Here is a 23582-nt window from a genome sequence, read left to right as displayed (position 1 = left end):
AAAATTACTTTGATTCCTGGTGAGGTAAATAATATTAAAAGCTGTTTTGTTGAAATATTTACATATTATTGAAAAATTTGATAATTATTAATTATATTTATAAGTATGGTGACCTTGTATCATGTGGGTATTAATTAAATCAATATGAGAACGCCTATAAGAATGAAGAGCTATTAAACGTGGATATTTTGTTTTTTAGCGTGACGGTCATAGGAACCAGCGAGAAGCACTTTTGTATGATTAATCAGATGACACTCGATTCTAAATCACCTTTGAAAAATGCACTTTGACATAATCAATATACTTCGATGGAAATTATAGACAAAATAAAGCAATTTTATTTATTTATTTATTTATTTTTCTTCATATAATGTGAATGCTATGTGTACATGGCAGAATTCGGTAAAATAAATATTATATTTTTTTTTTTTACAATGGATAATAATACATAACAATACATTTAGTTTTTAGGTTGATTCAGTTTTTTTTATGGATTGGGTGAACAACTGTAAATAATGTAAATAAATAATAGAGAAAATGGAGAGTCATAGGGAGATGAAACTGAATAGTCACTCCCTCATGTATATAATAATGAACAACCTAAATGAGGTGAACAACTGTAAATAATGTAAATAAATAATAGAGAAAATGGAGAGTCATAGGGAGATGAAACTGAATAGTCACTCCCTCATGTATATAATAATGACCAGCCTAAATGAATAATATAATCTCATTTGAGGAGTTACCTCTTGGCTTGAAATGGTATCATAGTCAGTTCTAATTTTAGCTTTCCTACCTTTGTAACTCCCTCATGTTCTGCCTATTTTTGCATAACTGTCACCTTCTCTGCATCTTGTACATCTACGCTGGGTCTTATCCCTGCAAGATTTCTGTGCATTATTGAATTCACTAGTCTAAATACAGTGGGAGTGTTGAAGGGTCCATTTTCTGCATGAAGGCATTATTTTTCCTACTGTGAAGACTAGAGCCAGTTGCTGCGTGGGATGGTCATGGGATGCTAGGAAGTGTTGTATACTGTGTGCTGGAAGGGTGGTGCAGCTGGAAGTGTGGTGTTATGGCCAACACTATGACTGCAACTACATTTGAGTCTATGATTCCATGGAGCGTCGTGCCGGACTAAGTACGCTATGAGTTTGGTAGAAGAACAAACGACCCTCCATTATATCAATATTTGAAGACTGCTCGAAGACACTACATACTCCTGGTACGAATTATCTATATGCATTGAATGATTGTGTTGCTAGTCTGATATCAAATTGCTGCATATGCTGGTCTAATATCAAAACTTTGTATATGCTGATATTTCAATATGAATATTTTGAAAGTCTGCATATAAATCCCTATTTCTCAACTCCACTCCCATAGCTCTGATTGTCACAACGTCGAAGACTATTGGGGTATTTTTTCAAACTCTTGCAAATTCACTAATACAGTTCCGCAGAATGAGAATTTTGGATGGTATTTTTTTAGATATATATTATATGGTTTATATGTTGAAACCATCATATAGTATATTTGTGAGTGGAGTAATATATTCTACATTAAAAGTATTAGTATAGTGAATTCTTTTCCACCTAAACAAAAGATATCTAGAAAGGTTGTGTTTGTTTTGGAAATCAAAAGCATATATTTTTTTTGGGAATGCATTCACTAATATATATTGTTGGAGTAGTTCTCTCTCGGAAAGAGAACCATCCAAAATGGTCAAGGAAAATTAAACACACTCACATTTTTAATGAGCTGTGGAAATGAGTGTGTGTTGGAGATAAAGACAAAGAGCCAGAACAACCTACCTTAGACAAGGAATTCAAAATTTGGGAAAATAAGAACAACAAGGCTTATGCATTGATTGCAACATTAGTAAATAAAGAGGTGAGTCGTCATATTTCACCATTTTCAAATTCTTTTGAAGCCTTACGAAAATTGAAGGAACTCTATGACTCACACTCTGCGCTTGAAGTTGTTCAAGTCATGATTAAATTATTCAACCTTGAATTACAAAATGATGATCCTCTTGCTCTTCCATTAGAAGTAAAATCTATTATGCATGATATCAAAGTCACTAATGTTGAACTGGACATATCTCTAATATCTTTTCTCAAGGAACATTATCCCACTTACTCAAATTATCTTGAGTCATTGCAAGCAAATGGAAACCTCAAAGATATTACTTTCGACTCCCTTGTGAAAAAAGTTGTTGAAAGATAGAGCTTTTGGAAAGAAGACAACTCCTCAGTCTTTTAAGAGGTTGTGTGTATTGCACATAGAGAGAAGAATCTTGCTCGAGATTCTTCCAGAGGAATAGGTGGTCGAGGAGGAGGAGGATAAAGAAATTTCATAGGCAGGGGGGCACACATTCTCAAGGAGAAAAGTCAGATTTACATTGCATACATTGCAAAAGAGATGGATCAAATTATGCATCCACATGCAAGTTTCCTTGGGACAAAATTGAGTAGGAAAGAAACCAACCCAAAGGTAAAACTAATGACAAAGAGAAAGGTAAAGCACTTGAATCTGCTCACTATGTTGTGGCACAGTGTAATATGGGAGTAAATGGATAGTTATTTAATGCTTCAATCACTTCTTGGAAAAATGATTGGTTGCTTGATGCAGGAGAAACTTGCCACATGACTTTTATAAGAGACTTTTTTGAAGAATTTACTGACAATGTTGATGGAGCAGTGTACTTTGCAAACAAATTGAAACACAAGACATCAGGGCTTGGCACAATCAGGCTTAAATTGCCAAGTCCTCCAAACTTTCTTCTGCATCATGTTTTATATCTCCCACAACTGAGGAGAAACTTGTTGTCCTTTGGTTCACATCCGCTAGTAAGGACACTCCATTCACATGTTTGATGACAAGATTGAGGTAAGAAAAGCATCATACCACTCACTTGTCATGAGAGGGATATAAGAAGAAAGGCTTCTCAAGCTGCAGGGTACCTCTGCTTGTGCATACAATTTCTCATACAATTCTCATTATGATGAAGGTAAATTTCCATCAAGTTCATTTTGGCATGCTAGATTTGTACACTTGAACTATGACAACCTCCACTTGTTGAAGAAAAATGGTGTTACTGTTTTGCCTACAATTCCTAGGAAACTTAAGCAATGTCATTCTTGCATTCTAGGAAAGCATAGCGAATAGTATTTTCATGATTCACATTCCAGAGCACATACAAAACTTGAACTCGTTCATTCAGATTTATGTGGTCCAATGCCTGTTCCTTATGAAAATGGAAAGAAATATATGATAACATTTATTGATGACTACACTAGAATGTGTTGGGTTTATTTATTGAAGAACAAATATGATGCTTTTCAAACATTCAATAACTTTCATACATGGATTGTAAATGATGCACGATCTCGGATTGGCTCTATTCTCATTGATAATGGAAAAGAATACACTTCAAATGAATTTGAAAAATATCTTTACCAACATGGGATCAAACATCAAACAATTGTGCCTTATAATCCCCAACAAAACGTAGTAGCTGAAAGAATGAATATGACAATCTTAAATATGGCGCACTCCATGATGTTTTTCAAAAATGTAAAATTGATGTTTTGGGTTGATGCAGTTCTATGTGTTGTATATGTAAAGAATAGATGTCCATCTAATGCTATTAGAAGCAAGACTCCTTAAGAAATGTGGTATGGACACATTCCTTCGGTAAAGAATCTCAGAGTCTTTGGTTCCACATGTTATGCCTTGATGCCAAAGGTACATAGAAACAAACTTAGTGCAAGAAGTCATAAGTGTATCTTCCTAGGGTATTCAAACACCTCCAAAGCATACCGTCTCTATGATGAACTCAATAAAAAGTTTGTTGTATCTAGAGATGTAATATTTCTTGAATCATCCAGAACTGACAATTTTGTTGATTGAAAACCTGATCGCTTGGATAGATTCACCAATGAAAAATAATTTCAAGAATTTGATAATCATATTCCACATCTTGAAGGGGGGTTCCTATACTAGATCAACCTATTGAATCTTCTTTTGAAGCAATCTCTACCCAACATGAAACTCCAACAATGGATGATACTTTGAGTGATGTGATTGACATAATTTGGAGACTCAATCTTGATTCAGTCCCAACTCAATCAACTAAGCAGCCTAGACCATCTCAGAAAGGTCCCCCAAGTGGCTGACAAAGACACTTTAAAGTGTTCATCCTCATGAGGTTGGAAAGACAGGAACTAGAAATTCAACCCAGAAAAACGGAGGTGATGCAGATGAATCTGATTCTCCTATTGATATGGATGTTTCTTATGATTGTGAATTTAATTTTTATATAGATTTTGAACCAACTTCCTTCAAAGAGGCGACTTCTCATGATGAATGGAAAGAAGGAATGCAAAAGGAGTATGCTACCTTGATAAAGAATGGCACTTGGAAGCTGGTTGATCCTCCATCGGGAATCAAACCAATTGGTTGCAAGTGGGTCTACAAGAACAAGTATAACGCTGATGGCTCACTTGACAAGCACAAATCCAACCTCATGGAAAAATGTCTTTCATAGAAGGAAGGGGTTTATTATGAGGAGACTTTTGCTCCCACAGCAAAAAGCGCTACCATCTAGACACTCTTTACCCTAGCAGCTCAGAATGGCTGAAAAGTGCATCAAATGTATGTCAAAACTGCTTTCTTGAATGGAAATCTAAAAGAGAATGTCTTTATGTCCCAACTTGAAGGATTTCCTGTGAAAGGACATGGAAATAAAGTATGAAAACTTGTGAAATCCTTGTATGGCCTAAAATAAGCATCGCGAGCCTAGTATGAAAAACTAATTGAGCATCTTCTGAAACTCAATTTCAAGCATTATGATCTTGATGATGCAACCTTGTTTGTCAAGAAAGTTGGAAAAACAGTTGTATATCTTCTGGTATATGTAGATGATCTTTTGATGACATGGAACAATGAGACCTACATTGCATCCATAAAGAAGGAATTGAGGAAAGGTTTCAAAATGACTGATTTGGGATATGTTCATTACTATCTTCGTATTGAAGTAACTCAACATCCAAAATCCATATTCCTATCTCAAAAGAATTACATTGGAGATCTGTTGAACAGGTTTGGCATGGTTGAATGCAATCCTCTCACTACTCCAATGGACCAAAACTTAAAGCTCACGTCCATTGAAGGAAAATAATTTGAGGATGCAACAAAGTATAGATAGATTGTAGGAAGTCTCAAATACTTGACTACTATCAGACCAAACATTTCGTTTGTTGTTGGAATCTTCTCCAGGTTTATGCAAAAGCCTTGTGAGGGACATCGGTTTGCTGCAAAAGGAGTTCTAAAGTACTTGAAGGGAACTCAAGACTTTGGATTCAAGTATACATAGGTGGGCGACTTCCTCTTGATTGGATACTCTGATTCAGACTTTGATGGAGACAAAGGAACTAGGGTATCTACTTCTGGTTATGCTATGAGTCTTGGATCAAGAGCTGTAACCTGGAGAACACATAAACAATCAGTTACAACATATTCCACAATAGAGGTAGAATATGTGGCAGCACGTGAGGCAACAAAAGAAATTGTGTGGCTCAGGTAAATTATGGAAGATTTGCAAGTAAAACAAGTACATTCAACTCCAATCATGATTAACAATACCTCGGTAATAAATTTGGCCAAGAACACAAAGTTCCATGATCAAACGAAGCACACGAATACAAAATATCATATCATTCGACATCATGTTGAAGACAAAACAATCCATATTAACCTTTGTTCTACTAATGAGTAGATTGCAGACATCTTCACCAAAGCGCTTGGAAGAGAAAAGCTTGAAAGATTCAAAATGATGCTTGGACTCATCAACATCCCTTCAGATTAAGGGGGGAATGTTGACACCTAATCATAGGGATCTGGTGAATAATTGTAAATAATGTAAATAAATAATAGAGAAAATGGAGAGTCATCGAGAGATGAAACCCAATACTCACTCCCTCATGTATATTATAATGAAGAGCCTAAATGAGTAATATAATCTCATTTGAGGAGTTACCTTCTGGCCAAACAATCTTAAATGCTAATTTAACATGAGTTGAGAGCAATCCAAATTCTTTTTCTGCAAATAATTTTTATGAGAAAACATTATTTAAATAATGTTTTGTATAATTATCTTTTTTTCTTAATGTTATTTTGGCTAACATGAGAAAAATTTCAACTTTTGCGATCTATAGAATGAGCCCCTCTCTACTCAATAATGTTAGTCTTCCTTGTACAAGAAGAAACACCAATCAAAATCTGAATAATTTTTTTTTAAATAAATTATATTTATTTTTTAATATCAATGGCTTTTTAATTAAAGAGTCAACTCATTATCAGTTGCCTCAAGGATAATAAAAATATAAGTCATAACTCAACTTTATATATATATATATATATATATATATATATATATATATATATATATATATATATATATAAAATATCTTAAAGTATATTATTTAAAATTAATATTTAAATATTTTATTTGATATTTATATTCACATATTTTAAAAACCAGAACAATTACAAATCCACTTTAAAACGATCTTTTTATATAATTTTTTTTTTGTTTCGAAGTAAGGTAAGGAATACCAAATTAATTAATTTAGTATTAATATCATAATAGTTTATTTATGAATAAGAGAATTAGTTTTGTGTTATCCATGTAAATTTTTTAAAATATTATGGTAAAAATTATAATTTTTTCTCAGTAGAAACTAATTCTATTAATAGGAAGTATGGTACAATAAGAAGTTACAGCCAAGAGAGGCAAGAACACAGGCTGCCGGAAAGGATAGGCTATCCACCTCGGCCCATAAAAAAGAAAAGAGAAGAGAGCTGCGCTGAGCAAGAAGAAACAAGAAGAACTGAGGAGCAAGAGCAGAACAAAGATTCTACCCAACATGTGTAGAATCACTTATTCGACTCTTTTTTCCTTTCTTTTTACCAACTTTGACCCAGTCAAGAGGACATTGCTGAACCGGCATGATTTGCAAACTGGGTTGTGCTGTCGGGGAGGACTCCTTGTCTAAATCCGAGGGGGAGGATTCATGATTCCTTTTCTGTGAGATTGGTGGGACAGACGAATCCTCAGGATCGGTCAAGGGCGGGTCCTATGCCAGCTTTGCTTCCATTCCTTCCTCAACCTCTTCCTCTTCATCCGAGCTGAAATCAAAGTCGTCCATGGGGGGAGGATCATGAAGCTTCTAGCTCTTGGATTTCTTCTTAGGACTGACTTTCTTCTTTTGGGCAGGTATCGTGGGACAAGAGCCCTTAAGGTGCCCTCTCTGATGGCAGTTACGACAGTGAAAGGCTGTGTTCTCGTAGTCCAGGGTCCGAGTCCAATGGAAGTCTCCAATTTTGAGATTGATCTGGTTAGGGAGACCTTTACTCATGTCTATTTCTGCACAACTTCTAGCAAACGTGTATATTCCCTTTTCCCCTCTAGAGACGTCTGTGTCTAGAAAGCGGCCTAGAGAATTTCTGATCCCTTAGAATACTGCAAAATGCCATAGGTGCACCGGGAGATTTGGAAGTCTGACCCAGATGGGGAGCTTGGTGATGACTGTTGTAGTGCGATAGAAATCTGGGAACCAAGGGGTGAGGAATAAACCTGCTGATCCCCAGAACCATGGGCCTACAGTTAAAGCTTTCTGGTAGTCCTCATCTAGAACGAATACTACTATGAATAAGCCCTTTGAGCATAACAAAACCTTGCAATTGTTGGTCCAGTTAGAGTGAATCCATTGGTAGAGGTCTATTGTGCACGGCCATAGCCCATTGAACCTGCAAATAATGGCTTGTTCTGCAAACGTTTAGGTTTGCTCATCCAACGTTGGATGCATGATTTCAATGGAGGGGGTTTCCTCCAGTTTGTCCACCAGAAAAGGCTTGGGTGCCTGAACTAGTGGAGCTGTCTTCTTGGGCATCTGAGCATGGACAATGTCTTTATATGAAAACATCTTAGCTGACGATGACTGTCGAACAGATCCCCCTCTCAAGCAAAGGGTAAAAGTAATAGATGCATTTCTCTTAATGCTATAAAAAGATAAGGGGAGAGGATCCTCAATTTGTTTACCTTCATGGAGAAGTCGTTGAGCTGCAGAGGGTATCCCCAACTTGAGATCTAGAGCATGCTTGAGGTCCTGCACAAGATCCGACGAGCTCACCCAATGTAGCAGAGTTTTTTCGGAGATAAGCCTGATCTGGATCTGAAATGCCGCAGAAAGATCAGGGTTCTGCTTTCCTTTGCAGATCCAAGTCAAGAGGAGACTGGAGCTTTTAAGGGCCTTCTCCTCCTGAACTTGCCGTAGGGGTTTGTGAGGAGAAGAGGAGAGGGTCCAAAGATCATTGAATTTGTTAATGCGTTCCGCCCAGAAGAGCTTCCAGACGATCCGTCCAGGCATATCCAGGAAACTTATAAAATTATAAAGATCTAGAGCTGAGTATTGGCTATTCTGGGGGGACAGAGAAGGCATTGGTAGGAATGAGCAGCCTTCTAGAGTAGAGTATTTCTTCCCAAGAGTCGCCACTTGAGGAGAGATGAGAGTATATTCGGTGCGCTCATCCTTAGCCACTGCATATGCATTCTGATGGAGGCGGCTGGTACGAGATGTGGCAGCCGAGGTCCAAGATCTGGCAGTTACAATGCTGAAAGCGGAACAAAAGAGGGAAAGGGGAGCTTTCAGAAAGTATTTGAAAACATGCGTATCAGAAATGAAATAATAAACCAGTAATCCTTGACTAAATCCCACATCTCCTGCCTCGACAGGGCCTACTAGAGGCTAGACGGCGGCCGAGGGCGAGGAGGCGGTGACTGTGAAAATAGGGTTCATCTTCAGCTCTCTCAGAAAAATAAAAAATATATAATTAATAGTGAAAGAATTACATATTTTCCTTATATTAATCATCAAATAAGTGTATTATTACGAAAATAAATACTAAAAATATAAAATAAAATTAATAATAATTTATACTTTTTTGAATTAAAATTAATAAATACATATACAACTTGAATGGACCTAATGGTTAAGAGCATGTGTTTCCTCCTAAGTGGTCACAGGATCAAAACCAGAGGGGGGTAGAGTATGTATGCCTTCGTAGACTTAGCAGTCAAATCGCTGCGCGGAGGTGGGTCCCTTGCCTCACAAACAAGGGGGTCTCATACACCAATTTGGTGTTTGGCTTGGCTGTGACCTTAAAAATGGATATTATTATTATTATTTACTTCATTTATATTGAATATTTTAATTTTATTTTAAAATATTTTGTCCCACAAACAAAGGGGTCTCATACACCAATTTGGTGTCTGACTTAGCTATGACCTTAAAAATAGATATTATTATTATTATTATTTTTTACTTCATTTTTATTAAATATTTTAATTTTATTTTAAAATATTTTTTTAATGATTACCATACAGAATATGCCTCTTCTAACCATCCTATTAAACTCACTTTAATTTTTTAAATATTAAACTTTAAAAGAATCAAATTATTAACAATTCCTTTTAACTATAAAATAATAATTTTTTACTTCAATAACTTTTTATAAAGTATTGTTTATTTATCTATATATTTTATAATAGTAATATTACTTAGGTTTTGTATTTACATTATAATACATTTTTATTAAAGCATTTTAATTTTATTATTGCGTGGCTCAAGGACTTTAGAGGGATGTTGTCTTATCTTAAAATTTTATTATAGGAATTTTCGAGTTCTATTTATCTATTTTTGTTTTTTTATTTGATTTTTCTTTTACATTTTTATATTTAAAATGTGACTATATACCTGGTCCAAATAAGGATTTTTCAGGTCTTTAGAAATTGGACACAACATTTGAAAATTTGTATATGTTTTTTTTGCCATATAATTTATACAAAACTTAAAAGTTCATAACACGAGATCAAATCATCATTCTATAAAACACATTGCAAAAGTGTAGTAGGTCATTAAAGCTAGATTCTTTCATTTATAACCTTGCAACCGATACCTTGAGACACGAAAGAGAGAAATGAAAACTATATCCTAATATTTGTAGTGTCAGTGACCTCATGATCAATAAATTTCTTTAAACCAAAGGACCTTATAGAGAGATACATAACTTCTTTGGGTAGTTCGCTTGGTTGAACATTGAACTGTTAGAAAATTTTCTTAAAGTAGAACGACTCAAAGGACTAAAGAGAGCCCTAGATGATATGAAGGATGAAGCCAATATGTTTATTGTTGAAAAGAATACATTTGCAAGGTTTTTTAATGATCAACTAAGAATCACCAAGAACTTGTAGCTTCTTTACACTCTAGTCTCTTACGACTTCTACCAAAGTCGACATGGAAAGAAATTTGGCCTTATTATATGATGATCTACCATGGGCATATCTAACTTGGTTATAATGATTCTAGGAAAGAAATAGAACAACCCCAATTCCAGATAGAGGGGAATGACCCCTACACGCTCCATCAAACTATCATAAAGGAATATAATTCGCAAGGTCGAGCATAATACAAAATACATGATTCATTTAGAGAAAGTATAAAATATTCTAAAACAATATAATTCTCTTTTGAACCAAGCCATGTATCCTTATTAATGTTGAAATTTGAACCATTGCCAATTTTCCAAACCTCTTCGCTGCCAATGAGAGGAAAAATGTCTATAAATTCTTTCCAAATAATAGATATGTCCAATGAATTATTATGATTTTTATGTCAACTACCCATGGAGATACTTTGTAGATACTTAAAATTCAAAACTCTACCTCAAATAGCTTCATTATATGTGAGCTTCCAATGACTTCTTATTGTTAGATCTATTACAAAGAGGAAGATATTCATGATACCCTAAACACCAAATATTTTAGAGATACCACCTTGTTCCACTTAACTATCAGGAGTGTTGAGGAATGAGATGCTATGAGAGAAAACAAAAACTGACATTGTTTTTCTTTGATAGAATTCCCTTTTGAACCATTGTAATGCATCTCTAGTAGACATGTATGTTTTCCAATTAGATTTTAGCAAGACTGCCATTCCAACTTTTGAACAAAATCCATTGACCCATAGCAAAGTTATGGACTCCAAATTATTAGGAGTACAGAACCAATCTACTATCATGTACCCATTTGGTTTAATGAAAAAGACTATCATGTACATAACCAATCTATTATCTCTTCGTATTGTTGACTGCTACTTAAATTCACCTCCTTCTGTATTAATGTATAGACGATCTTCTCATCCACATCCGAGCTGCTTTCAACTTGGTTGCTCAAATAAGTGGCCATGAGATTCTTCTTCTTGTTATTTTTTTTTCTTATTATTAGGGTTGAACTTTAGATGCAACTTCTAACACTTTTCCTCTATATGGCCATCGATTTTGTAATGGTTTTAGAGGTTGCTAGGATATTTACACTCGTTCACTATGGCTTTTGTTTTTTTATCTTTTCCCCCTTTTTACTTCTTATGTCCCTCCTTAGAAGCTTCTTGTTTCTCCTTCTGCTTCAATAAACTTGATTTCATTGTCTTCAGTCCTATGTTCTCAAGATATTGTGCCTACACACAACCCTCGTCCACCAATTTGGGCTTGAACAACATCATTTGATCACACAGATGGTGGTGTCGAGCCCCAAAATGCTTGAGGAGTACATTTAGGTTCTTTGGAGAGATACCTAACATTATAGCCATCCTCCTAAATTTTGTGGTCTACTCCTGCATGCTTTGGCATGAATTTTTCTAGAAGTAATGCCACCAGATCCACTCATCCTTCATGTATCTGATGGGATAAAACTGTGACTTAATGACATTTTTGAAATCCTACCACTTAGTCACTATTGGTTCTCCCTCCAACCTCATGGTTTTTGTGTGGCTTTCTCACCAAGTCAATGCATGGACCTCTAATTTCAATCACACGAATGAGATGTTTCACCCTTCCTCAATATTATTGACACTGAAATAAATATACAATTGCTACAACTAGTGGTTTAGCTTTAGAGCATCGATCTCATTGTGGTATGACTTGATATTGAATTTTACTTCCATTTCGAGTAAGTACTGTGATTGGTAAATGAAACTCAAACTACGTTGATCTTCTTCGGGTCCTTTCTTTGAATTTTTGTTCATTTCTCCTCAAACTTATATCCTTGTTCTAATTTATCCTCAATATTCAAACCCTTGTCTTCTCCAAATATCCATTTCTTATTATTCAAGGCCACCATGAGGAGGCTTATGTTGTGGTTGATATTTGTGACTTGTTGTTCCAACCACCTAAGCCTCACCTCTACATGATCATGAGGTTTGTTTACATATTCGTTGACCATGATTAGGGTTTTACGATTTTCGGCCACATCGATCTAGATCCCTGCAATCTCCACAAAAGACCCAAAGAAACGTGTTGTAATACTAAACGATACATAAATTTGTGTGGATATTCCACTGGATAGTTCGTCACAAGAAATTTGATAATATTATATTAAAAATCTAAGATTCTACACTATTACGGTTTTATTAAACTTTAAGATTAGTAGATTTAATTGTAATTAGTGCATGCATGTGAATGGAAATTATGTAGAAAAGTAGAGAATGACTAAATAAGCTCACGCAAATACATAAGATACAAGATATGCTCTCTAAGAAAACCTTTCAGGAGAACAACCAACTGGAAGGTGAGGTCGCTTCGCTCTCTTTCTCAGTCTGGAAATATGGTTGTAGATACAAAGAAGTAATGCTTGTCGCCCCTGGGATTCTAAAGTGCACAAATCTTCTCTGTTTTCTCTACCACCTATTTCTCATGGCTATATTTCCTCATTTATGGAACAAAATTCTCTCGAAAGAATGGAATGCCTCTTCCTCCTGGTGGCTCAGCTATAACACAACCTGATAGCCTACTAATGGTTAAGTCATGGGGGCTTTACTCAATGAACCTCTTCGATATCACATGCATTAATGGAATCCTAAATAATACCCCTAATTTGACTACATGTTTGAAAATACCTATGAAAATCACATTATTTGACCCCCTACCAATATAGATCAATACACCTAACCTATTTAAAAAACCCATACTTTCAATGGATATTGTAGGTATCCATTTTCTCATTAACATCATTTATACCCCTCTATATTTTTACATTAACTTTGAGTTCTATTTTTTATACCTACCAATATAGAAACCCTTTACCCCATAATATATGTGTAATATATGCTCAATATATTATGTTATTTTCTCCTCAATATATATCCCCCAATATGAACCCACATGGTATTCTATTGCTCCCCTAGTGAATCCCCGTGGGTTAAGTTTGAATACATCAACTCTCAACTAGAGTTACAATATAGACTCTTCTAGATTCTTTTACATCATAATCATGTGGATATCCCCTTTGTTAGAAAATTATATATTACAGAGAAATGGAACACATAAAATATTGTAGAAATATAAACACAGAAAACGAATAAAAGAAGAGAGGAAAAGATATATGTGGTTCAGCCAATTTGGGCTACGTCCACGGAGAAATAGCCAGTCCTTACTCTTATATTATTCAGTGAACTGAAGAGATACAACCTATAGCAGATCCGCTATAATTTCATCTTCACTCTCAATCTCCTCTCTCTTCGTCACTCAAAATAAAAATCTACATAGGCGTAATACAATTCCCTCATATAGAGCGAGGGATTGCCTTCTAGGGGAAAAAACCCTAAATTAAACATAACTTCTACCGTCAGATCTTTGCGTAATGAACGGCCCAGATTGACTACGAAATTATAACATTTTACAAGGAAATTTTACATCTATTTTTAGCTTCGGGGGCATTGTCCCCAATCCCCCACCCCAGGGGGTGCTCCCAAAGGTCACAACCATTCCCCCTAGAGCCTCTCTACCGCATATATTTTATGGGAAGCTTTGCCACCCCATTATAAACTGGGGTCCAATGCGGCGATACCATTGAATACATAAGATAATTAGGCTCCACGCCCAACACCCTTTTCCATCAATAATGGGGGTTAATGCGACATCCTCCTGAACTATAGGTGTGAAAATAAGAAGTTCAACTTCTGACTGTCATAACTTTTGCATATGGATTCTGATTGACGGGTTTCTTGTGAAGTTGGAAAGATCTTTGTGTGTAGAATAGCATGAAATGTTGCAATGCTAAAGTGGAAAATTTTACCCCTAAAAAGAATCATTTGATTCCTCAAAAGGCTCCTGGAAGGTTTTAGATCTTATTTTTCCAAAATGGTTCCCACGAGTAAAAATGGTCTTGTGAGTTGATTCCTCCACTTTTTCCACTCCAAATGTATGTATTGCGGTGTACGAGTGTAGGTGTATGTGTTGTGTTGTAAATTGTGTGTGTGTGTATATGCATTGTACAATGGGATGGGATAGGAAAGTATGGGACTCTATGGGCCCTTGTTGTTGATATTGATAGTTGAGGCTCTTTGGTCTTAGGATACCCTTACTTTTAATGAGGGTTGAGGTGGTTTAGTATCTACATGCCCCAGTTGCTGATATTGAGGGTTGAGGCAATTTAGTCACAGGATACCCTTGTTGCTATTAAGGGTTGAGGCAATTTAGTCACAAGATACGGTTGTTGTTGATATCGAGGGAGGAGGAAGTTTAGTTTTTGGATTCCCTTGTTACTTAAAGAGAATGAACTGGGTGCTTTTTAGGTTTGGAAATTGATTTAGTGTGTATATGAAAAGGATAAAGAAAAAAGGAAGAATAAAAATAATCATTTGAAAGATAAGTATTAGTATTTTAGTTTAGTTTATGTAATAGCCCTACTGAAAATTCGATGTAATAAAAGTAAATAGGGGAAAAAAATAACCATAGATGATGGGTCACTTATTCCAACATGAATGTTGGGAACAATACTAGTGATGGGGATCACTTGTGATTTTTTATGGCTAAGAAAATTGGCAAAGGAAATGGCTAAGGCTTTGCAAAGGAAAAATGGCATTTTTGGCACATTTATTTATGATAATAATGGAAATTAGGAGAAAAGGGAATTGAAAGGTCACATGTTGCATGTGAGGAGGAAATTAAAGGAAAATAATGGAAAATGAAGAAAATAGAGGCTTGATTCATAAAAAGGCTTCTGAGGGTCAGTTGGCAACCTTTTGTGAGTTCAATTCTGGAGCTCTCTCATTATTCTCTATCCCTCTCATACTCTTGGAGACTTAGAGATTTCTTGGAGGACTCTTGAAGGGTGTGGCGTACTTGGATTTTGGAGCGAGAAGGCAAAGGAAGAGTAGCAAAGTGCAATCGGGCATTGGGATCAGCAACTACATCATATTTTCTTGAAGGTACTGAGTTACATGTATGTTTCCTTCACCAGTTTTGGCATGCATGGCACATGCATGTGGATTTTTGGTTGTGATTTGCATTTGCATAGAGGATGGTCAAAATTGATAGTGGATTCCTTAGCCTTTCCATTTCTTGGATATCCATTGTGATTGTGGGTTTATTTTCATTGTTATGTTTTGGTTGGCTGTCATGTTTCTTTAGCTTGCGTTGAGTTATTAGCTCTTGGAAACCCTTGTTGGAAAAACACTTTGGAAGCCCTATAACAACTTGGGTTGAGTTACTAGTCCTGCAAGCCTTGGTTGGAGAAAGTCTCTAGAAGCCCTTGGTGAGGTCAATTAGTAGTCCTGGAAACCCTGGTTGGAGAAACGTTCTCGAAGCCCTGTATAAGTTATGGGTTGAGTTACTAGGCTTGGAAGCCTTGGTTGGAACAGACGCTCTGGGAGCCTTGGAAAGCTTGGATGGAGACAAATCTAATGATAGTTTTGGTGATGTCCGATCAGGTTATGGAATCACTGTTTGATGGATTGAGGGATATGGCCTTAGGAATTCTTGGATGATTTCTGATTGATGTGATCTATGAGATGACACATTCATGCTTGGAATATGGCACGAGGGTGAATGAATGAAGAGAGATTTGGCTCAACCATTCTATGATCGGGTGGAACGTGGAAGTCCCATCCTGGGTTTCGATTTTACTGTTAATTACATCATTAATGAAAGATTATTTCCCCTTATATTTCTATGTGCATTTTGATGGATTATGTGGTCTATATGGTTATACTTTCATGAGTATTTATACTGCTATTATGTCAGTTATGTATGTGTTTTATGATAGAAACCATCTATGTCTTTCATCATGTTTTTACTTGTAATTGAATGATCAATGTATTTATGACCTAATGGATGGAATAAAAGTTGATGTATTGAGGCATCAATAGTTATTAGTGATCTTGAGCGAAGTATGAGACTCCTATGTTCAGAAATGTTATTTACACTTGTATATTACATATTCGTGATATGTTTGATGAAATTCTTGTCATGGCTAGTAGGGCTCCAGTTAAGGTCTTAAATAAGTATTTTCTTTAATACTGTCATTACCATGTTATTTTACTGATTTGAAACGATGGTTCAATTATGGGGAGTGACATGGGCTCTAGGCGTGAAAAAATGGCTAAAATATTGGAGTCACTGGCACAACACTAATAGTTTTGGTCTTTGGTCACTAGCAAGAAGGCCTGTGAAAGTGAATTTGGGTTTCTAGTCACCCTCATGCCTATAGCATTGGAGTGACTAAGGCTTAAGTTGTCCAAAAGATCAGTGGGACTCTAAGGTAAGCTATCTAAAGTAATGGATTGGTTACTAAGGGTCCTATATCTAATTATTAATGTTTGTATGGTGTGTTTCTGCCAGTTCCACTTCCTTAACATGACTTAGGATGGTGAATCATATCATAATGGCCTCCCGTCACATGTTTAGCATGACTAGGTAGTTTCTTGGGTATGTGGCAACACGGTGTTACAGAGTGGTATCAGAGCATTGTTCACCCCTCGGAATGGTGGGCTATGTCTTGGTCATGCATGCATGTTAGTTGCATATGTGTCTCTAACCCTTGCATTCCATGTGCTTGTTGCATTTCCATGATGTTGTTCATGGTTGTAGTGATGTCGTCATGTGAAATTTGAGGTTGTTATTGTGGAATGCGTCGTTGTTGGTGTATGACTATTTAAATTTCCAGATATGCTGCTTACATGTATCATTGTAGTATGCTTGGTTACATTCTTGCATGTGTTAGTTACATTCTTGTATGGTTGGTTACTTGTATCATTCTTGTAGGTTTGATTTCAAATATTCTTCATTCATGCTTGGCCATATGTGTTTATGCATATGTGTGGATACTTATGCATCGCTTATGCATGTTCATGTTTGCCTGTGGTCAAGTGTATAGTGACGTACTAATGGTAGTTTTCATGCATGAGGTTGTGGTGTGTGTCGTTGTTGAGGTCATTTATTGATGACTAGACTCTAGCTAGAATTATGGTTGGATGGTCATATTCTTATGTTTTATGTTTCTATATGCTATCATCATTATGTTATACATGTATAAAGCTAATTTCTTGATATTTCATATAAGGAATCCTCCTCGAGCTATACTAAGATACATTGGTTTATTGTGATTTGGTTTAGCTGACATGATATACCTTGCAGGAAGAAATATCAAATGGTTGACTACAAAGACTCTCCCTATGAATCAGAAGAGTGGTATGGTGTTAGGAACCCTTCTAACTTGGTAGTGACACTTAGAAGTTTAAAGGAAGAAATAAGGAGTTGTAAGGAAGATAATGAAAAAATCATATAAGAACTCGAAAAGTTAGTAGAGGTAAATGTAGTCATAATTCAGAGCTTGTCAAATTTGTAGCGACAGGGACTGCTTCAGGTCATCCATGAGAAGGATGATAGAAATAATGGGGCATATGGTAGTATATCACATGGTGGTCACATATTATATAGAGATTACACAATCAGAGATGGAATATTGTTGGACACTCCAGATAGGAGAAGGGACAGAAACATGTACAATTCTAGTTCTTATTTAGATAAGCACTATGATCAACATTGGTATCATCCTTATAGGAGGAGTGATAAGGGGTATTTTCCAGATGAGTTTAAGAAAGAAAATACACCTACTTTTGATGAATAGGTAAAGAAATCACAGGATGCAGAGGCATGGTTTCTAGGCATGAAGAATTTCTTCAGATTTCATGACTATTCCAAGAACATGAAAGCTAGACTGGCTACATTCAGTGTTAAAGGAAAAGCAGACATTTGGTGGGAAGACGTGAAGAATTTCAGAGGTCTGAATGAGGAATATTTTACTTGGAGTGAGATTGAGTAGTTATTCAAGAAGAATTATTTTTTGGAAAGGTACTTTGATGACAGGGTGAAAGAATTCTATGACCTAAAGATGGGATCCATGACAAATGATGAGTACACTAGAAAATTCTTGGAGTTTCTGAGGTATGTGCCTTACCTCAAGGAGGATAAGGCTAATATTAAGATATTAGTTACTAGATCATCAATTACATTCAAATATATGATTGACTTTGACGAGCCTATATAATTGGAGGAGGACATCCGGAAACTAAAGCATTGTTATGAACAATCGAAGCATAGAATTGAGAATAAGCCATACTGGAGAGGTAATACAAAGAATAAAGGAAAATGCGACAAGAAGACAGTATGACCACCAAACATAGGTAACAAGGAAAATGTTTCACCACCTAAGAATTTCAATACATCAGATAAAGGATACATATTCCGGTAAGGAGAAAAGAACAAGGAGACAGGTTGAAAGCCTACTGAGTGTTGGACTTGTGGAAAAGATCATCACAAGAAAGATTGTCCACAAAATCAGGGTGGTAGACCTCAGATATATAGTGTGCAGGAGAAACAGATGGTTGGGGATGTTGGTCAGAGTATTCCATATATTTATACGACATTGAATAACAAACGAGAAGAGCATCATGTATCTATCATTGAGATGGATGGTAAGCTTTGTGATCAAGTTATTTGTGTTTTGATCTACCCTAGATCTAATTATATTTATGTTAGTCTGGACTTGGGGGAAGTGTGTGGTTTATGTAAGGAATTGCATGCAAAGTCATAGTTATTACAATTGGATATAGTTACAAAGGAATGCGTTCATCATTGGGTAAGATATTTTGCATTTGATTTGAATGGTATGCCTACAAAAACACATTTCAATGTATTACCATTGGGATCATACATTATGTTGTTGGGCATGGATTGGTTGTATCTTCATAGAACTAAGGTAGAATGTTATGAAAAATCCACTGAGTGTGTTGATGAAAATGGAGAACCAGGAGTCTTACAAGGAAATAAGAAATCCACATCAGTTAGGATGGTGACAACTATGCAAGAAAACTGTAGTCATCAAAAAGGGTGTAAGTTATTTGGAGTGCACATTTCTAGTGATAAGGGTAAGGAAGTTGAGGATGCAGATGTGTTGAGCATATAACGAGTTCTAAAGTAGTTCAAGGATGTGTTTCCTCAAGAAATTTCAGAGTTTCCACCTCACAGCGAGGTAGACTTTTCGTGCAAGGGGTAGCTCTAACATCAAAAAGACCTTAAATGATGAGCATACCTGAGTTGGTTGAGATAAATTTGAAGTTGAAGGAAACTTTGGACAAGGGGTACATCAGGCCGAGTGTATCACCTCCAGGCACACCAATATTGTTTGTGAAGAAGAAATATGGTACTCTCAAATTACGCATTGACAACAGACATTTGAACAAAGTGACCCTCAAGAAAAGGTATCCATTGTCGACGATCGATGACTTGTTTGGTCACTTGAAGGGTGAAGTAGTGTTCTCTAATATTGACTTGAGATATGTATATCATCAGGTACTCATCAAAGAGGAGGACATTCACAAGACCAAATACAAGACTAGGTATGGGCACTATGATTTTGTTGTAGTTCCATTTGGTTTAACTAATGCTCCAACTACCTTTATGTGGTTGATGAATAGTTTCTTGTGTCCATACTTGGATAAGGCTTTTCTTATGTTCATTGATGATATAGTAGTATATTCTAAAAATGAGGAAGATTACGCCAAACATTTAGCAAACTAAAATTTAGCAATGGTGTTGAGTTTGTTAAGAGAGCACCAGTTGTATTCTAAGCTTAGTAGGTGTAGTTTCTTTCAGAATGAGGTACACTACTTGGGGCATGTTGTCTCCAAGGAAGGAATTATAGTAGATCTAGAAAATATATGAGCCATCGTAGAGTGGGTAGCTCCTAAGAATGTGGATGAGGTGATATATTTCATGGGGTTGGTAGGATATTATAGGAGGTTCATAAAGAAATTCTCACATATTCCTTATCCCATCACATCATTGCAAAGGAAAGGTAAGATGTTCGAATGGATAGAGGAGTGTGAGGCAAGTTTTGAGAATCTTAAGTAGTTGTTGACAATACACCAGTGCTAAATATTGGAGATCTAGAAAACGAATTTGTAGTATGCACAAATGCTTGAAATAAGGGACTTGGTGGAGTCCTTCTAAAGGATGGAAAGGTGGTATGTTATCATCGTGGAAATGAAATGAGAATGATAAGATCTACCCCACACATGATCTTGAGCTAGTAGCAATTATACATGCATTGAGGATGTGTAGACACTATCTTTTGGGCGGGAGATTTGACCAAACGAATTTGAATGGTAGATAGGCTCGGTGGTTGGCTACGATCAATCAATTTGATTTTGAGATAAAGTATATCAAAGGTAAAGAGAATAGAGTGGTAGACGCTCTTAGCAAAAGGATATAGGTAAATCACTCAGCAACTATGAGCTCCTATGAGACAAATCTGTAAGAAAGGATCTTGTGGAAAAGTTAGGAGAATGTTAGATATATGGATATTGTGCACAAGTTGCAGTAGAGAATAGGTATAGGTACATGACATAGTGCAGGTACAGGTTATGGTACAAGTGATAGTAGAGGTAATGGTACAGGTCTAGGTATAGGTGTAGGTGCACAAGATATGGATTATTGTGTCACAACATATGGATTTGTTAGATTCAAAGACAAGATATATGTACCCGATAACAATGATCTTAAGAAGGTGATATTGAGAGAGTTTTATGCGAAACCTTATTCAGGTTAGCCAAGTTACCAGAAAAAACATTAAATGCAGTAAATAGATTTTACTATTTACCGAATCTAGAGAGAGATGTAGCAGAGTTCATGGCTAGATGTTTTGATTGGTAGTGAGTCAAAGCAGAATTAAAACATCCTAGTGGACTACTACATCCAATCGCGATTCCAAAGTGGAAATGGGAGGTCATTTCCATGGAATTCATTATAGGTTTTTTGAAAATAGTGAGATAACATGATTCCATCATGGTCATTATGGACAGGTTAACAAAGGTTGTACACTTCATTCGAGTTAAGTCTACATTCTTAGCTAGCGATGTAGCATAGGTATTCGTCAGAGATGTGATTAGATTGCATGGTGTTCGAAAGAAATTGTGGCAGACAAAGATGCGAAGTTCACTTCCAATTTTTGGAAGGAGTTGTTTGCAGGTTTGGGCATAGAGTTGGCCTTCAACAAATTTTATGATATGCAAACCGATGGACAGATAGAGAGGGTCATCCGAATATTGGAGGACATGTTGAGGATGTATGTGATGCATCAGTAGTGAAAGTGGGACGAGTATCTTCCACTAGTCAAGTTCGAATATAACAATGGTTATCAAGAGTCATTAAGGATGAGTCCTTTTGAGGCATTGTATGGATGAAGTTGTAACACTCCCATCATTTGGAGTGATCTTGTTAATAGGGTGTTGACTGGACCAGATATGTTGGTAGAGATGGAACAAGAAATGCAAGTAATCAAGAAGAATCTAAAGGAAGCACTAGATAAGCAAAAGAGTTATGCATAAATGAATATATTTTTCAAGCAGTTCTAGGTTGTACTTATGCATGAAACCGAATAAGAGATCATTGGATATTGGATCACGTGTGAAGTTGGCACCATGGTTTTGTGGACCCTTCAGTATCATTGAAAGGATTGTGCCAGTAACCTGTCAACCTACACTTCCTCCGACAATGAAAGTCCATGATGTTTTCCATGTATCATTTCTTAATAAGTATGTTAAGGATGTTGATCATGTTATTAACTAGTCTCTATTGCAGGTGGAACTAGATGGACAATTCTAGTTAGAGCCTCAGTGTATATTCAAGAAAAAGGTGCTCATGCTCTAGAACCAAGAAAGCGGGCAAGTTAAATTGAAGTGGAGGAACTTTGGGCCCAATGAAGCTACGTGGGAGATGGCAGATCAGATGCGAGCTATGTATCCTTCATTGTTTGCCAATTGAGGCAAAGTTGTTTTGGCTTGGTGTTTTGGTGTGATTTTGGTATATGCTTTGGCATATGTTTTGATATATGTTTGGTGATGTTAGTTTATGTACATATGTATATGGATGTAAATACCCTCATGATCTATGTTATAAAGATCCAATAAGAGCTATGGGTGTCATGTAATTATGATGTTATGTTGTTATGTCTCATGTTGGTTGCTTCTCAGCAGGTTCATCATTGTAAATATTGCATAGGGCTAAGTTATAAAGCTCCATCAACAATATATATTTTACTTACAACAAGTTTGTGGTTATAGGTGTTGTTGAACATTGAGGATGGTGTTCCCCCAAGGGGGGTGGTTCTGTAATAGCCCTAATGAAGATTCGATGTAATAAAGGTAAACAACAGAAACTTAATAACCATGGATGATGGGACACTTATTCCAAGGTGAATGTTAGTCAGATTCCTAGTGATGGGGATCACTTGTGATTGTTTATGGCTAAGGAAATGGTTAAGGCTTTGGAAAGGAAAAATGGATTTTTTAGCACATTTATTTATGAAAATAATCGAAATTAAGAGAAAATGGAGGTGAAAGTTAATAGGTTGCATGTGAGGACGAAATTGAAGGAAAATAATGGAAAATGAAGAAAATAGAGGCCTCATTCATAAAAAGGCTTATGAGGATCAATTGGTAACATTTTTTCAATTTAGTTTTGGAGTTGTCTCATTATACTCTCTTTCTCTCTCATACTCTTGGAGACAGCATTTTATTGGAGCCCTCTTGGAGGGTGTAGCATACTTGGATTTTTGGAGCAATAATGCAAAGGAGAAGGAGGAAACCATAAGAGGGCATCGGGATCAGCAGTTACATTAGATTTTCTTGCAGGTACCGAGTTGTATGTATATTTCCTTCACTAGTTTTGAGATGTATGACATATGAATGTGGATTTTTGGTTGTGATCTGTCATTGGCATGGGGGATGGATGGTATTGACAATGGATTTCCTAGCCTTGCCATTTCCTGGATAGACATGGTGATTGTGGTTTATTTTCATTTTTTTGTTTTGGTTCGTTATCATGTTTCCTTAGCTTATGTCGAGTTATCAATTCCTGGAAGCCCTAGTTGGAGAAACAATTCAGAAGTCGTGTAACATCTTGGGTCGAGTTACTAGTAATGGAAGCCTTGGTTGGGAAAATAATCTAGAAGCCTACCCCTTGGTGGGTTGGGTTACTAGTCCTAAAATACCTTGTTGAACAAACACTATGGAATCACTGTTCAAATTCTCAGTTGAGTTACTACTACTGGAAGCCTTGGTTGGAAAAAACACTCTGGAAGCCCTGGAAGGCTTGGATGGAGACCAATCTGATGATGGTTT

Source organism: Pinus tabuliformis, chromosome 9 (genome assembly GCF_031772625.1).
Source record: "Pinus tabuliformis cultivar Carrire ecotype Pingquan chromosome 9, CPIR1, whole genome shotgun sequence".
NCBI lineage: Eukaryota > Viridiplantae > Streptophyta > Pinopsida > Pinales > Pinaceae > Pinus > Pinus tabuliformis.
Note: the sequence above shows the minus strand (reverse complement) of the source record.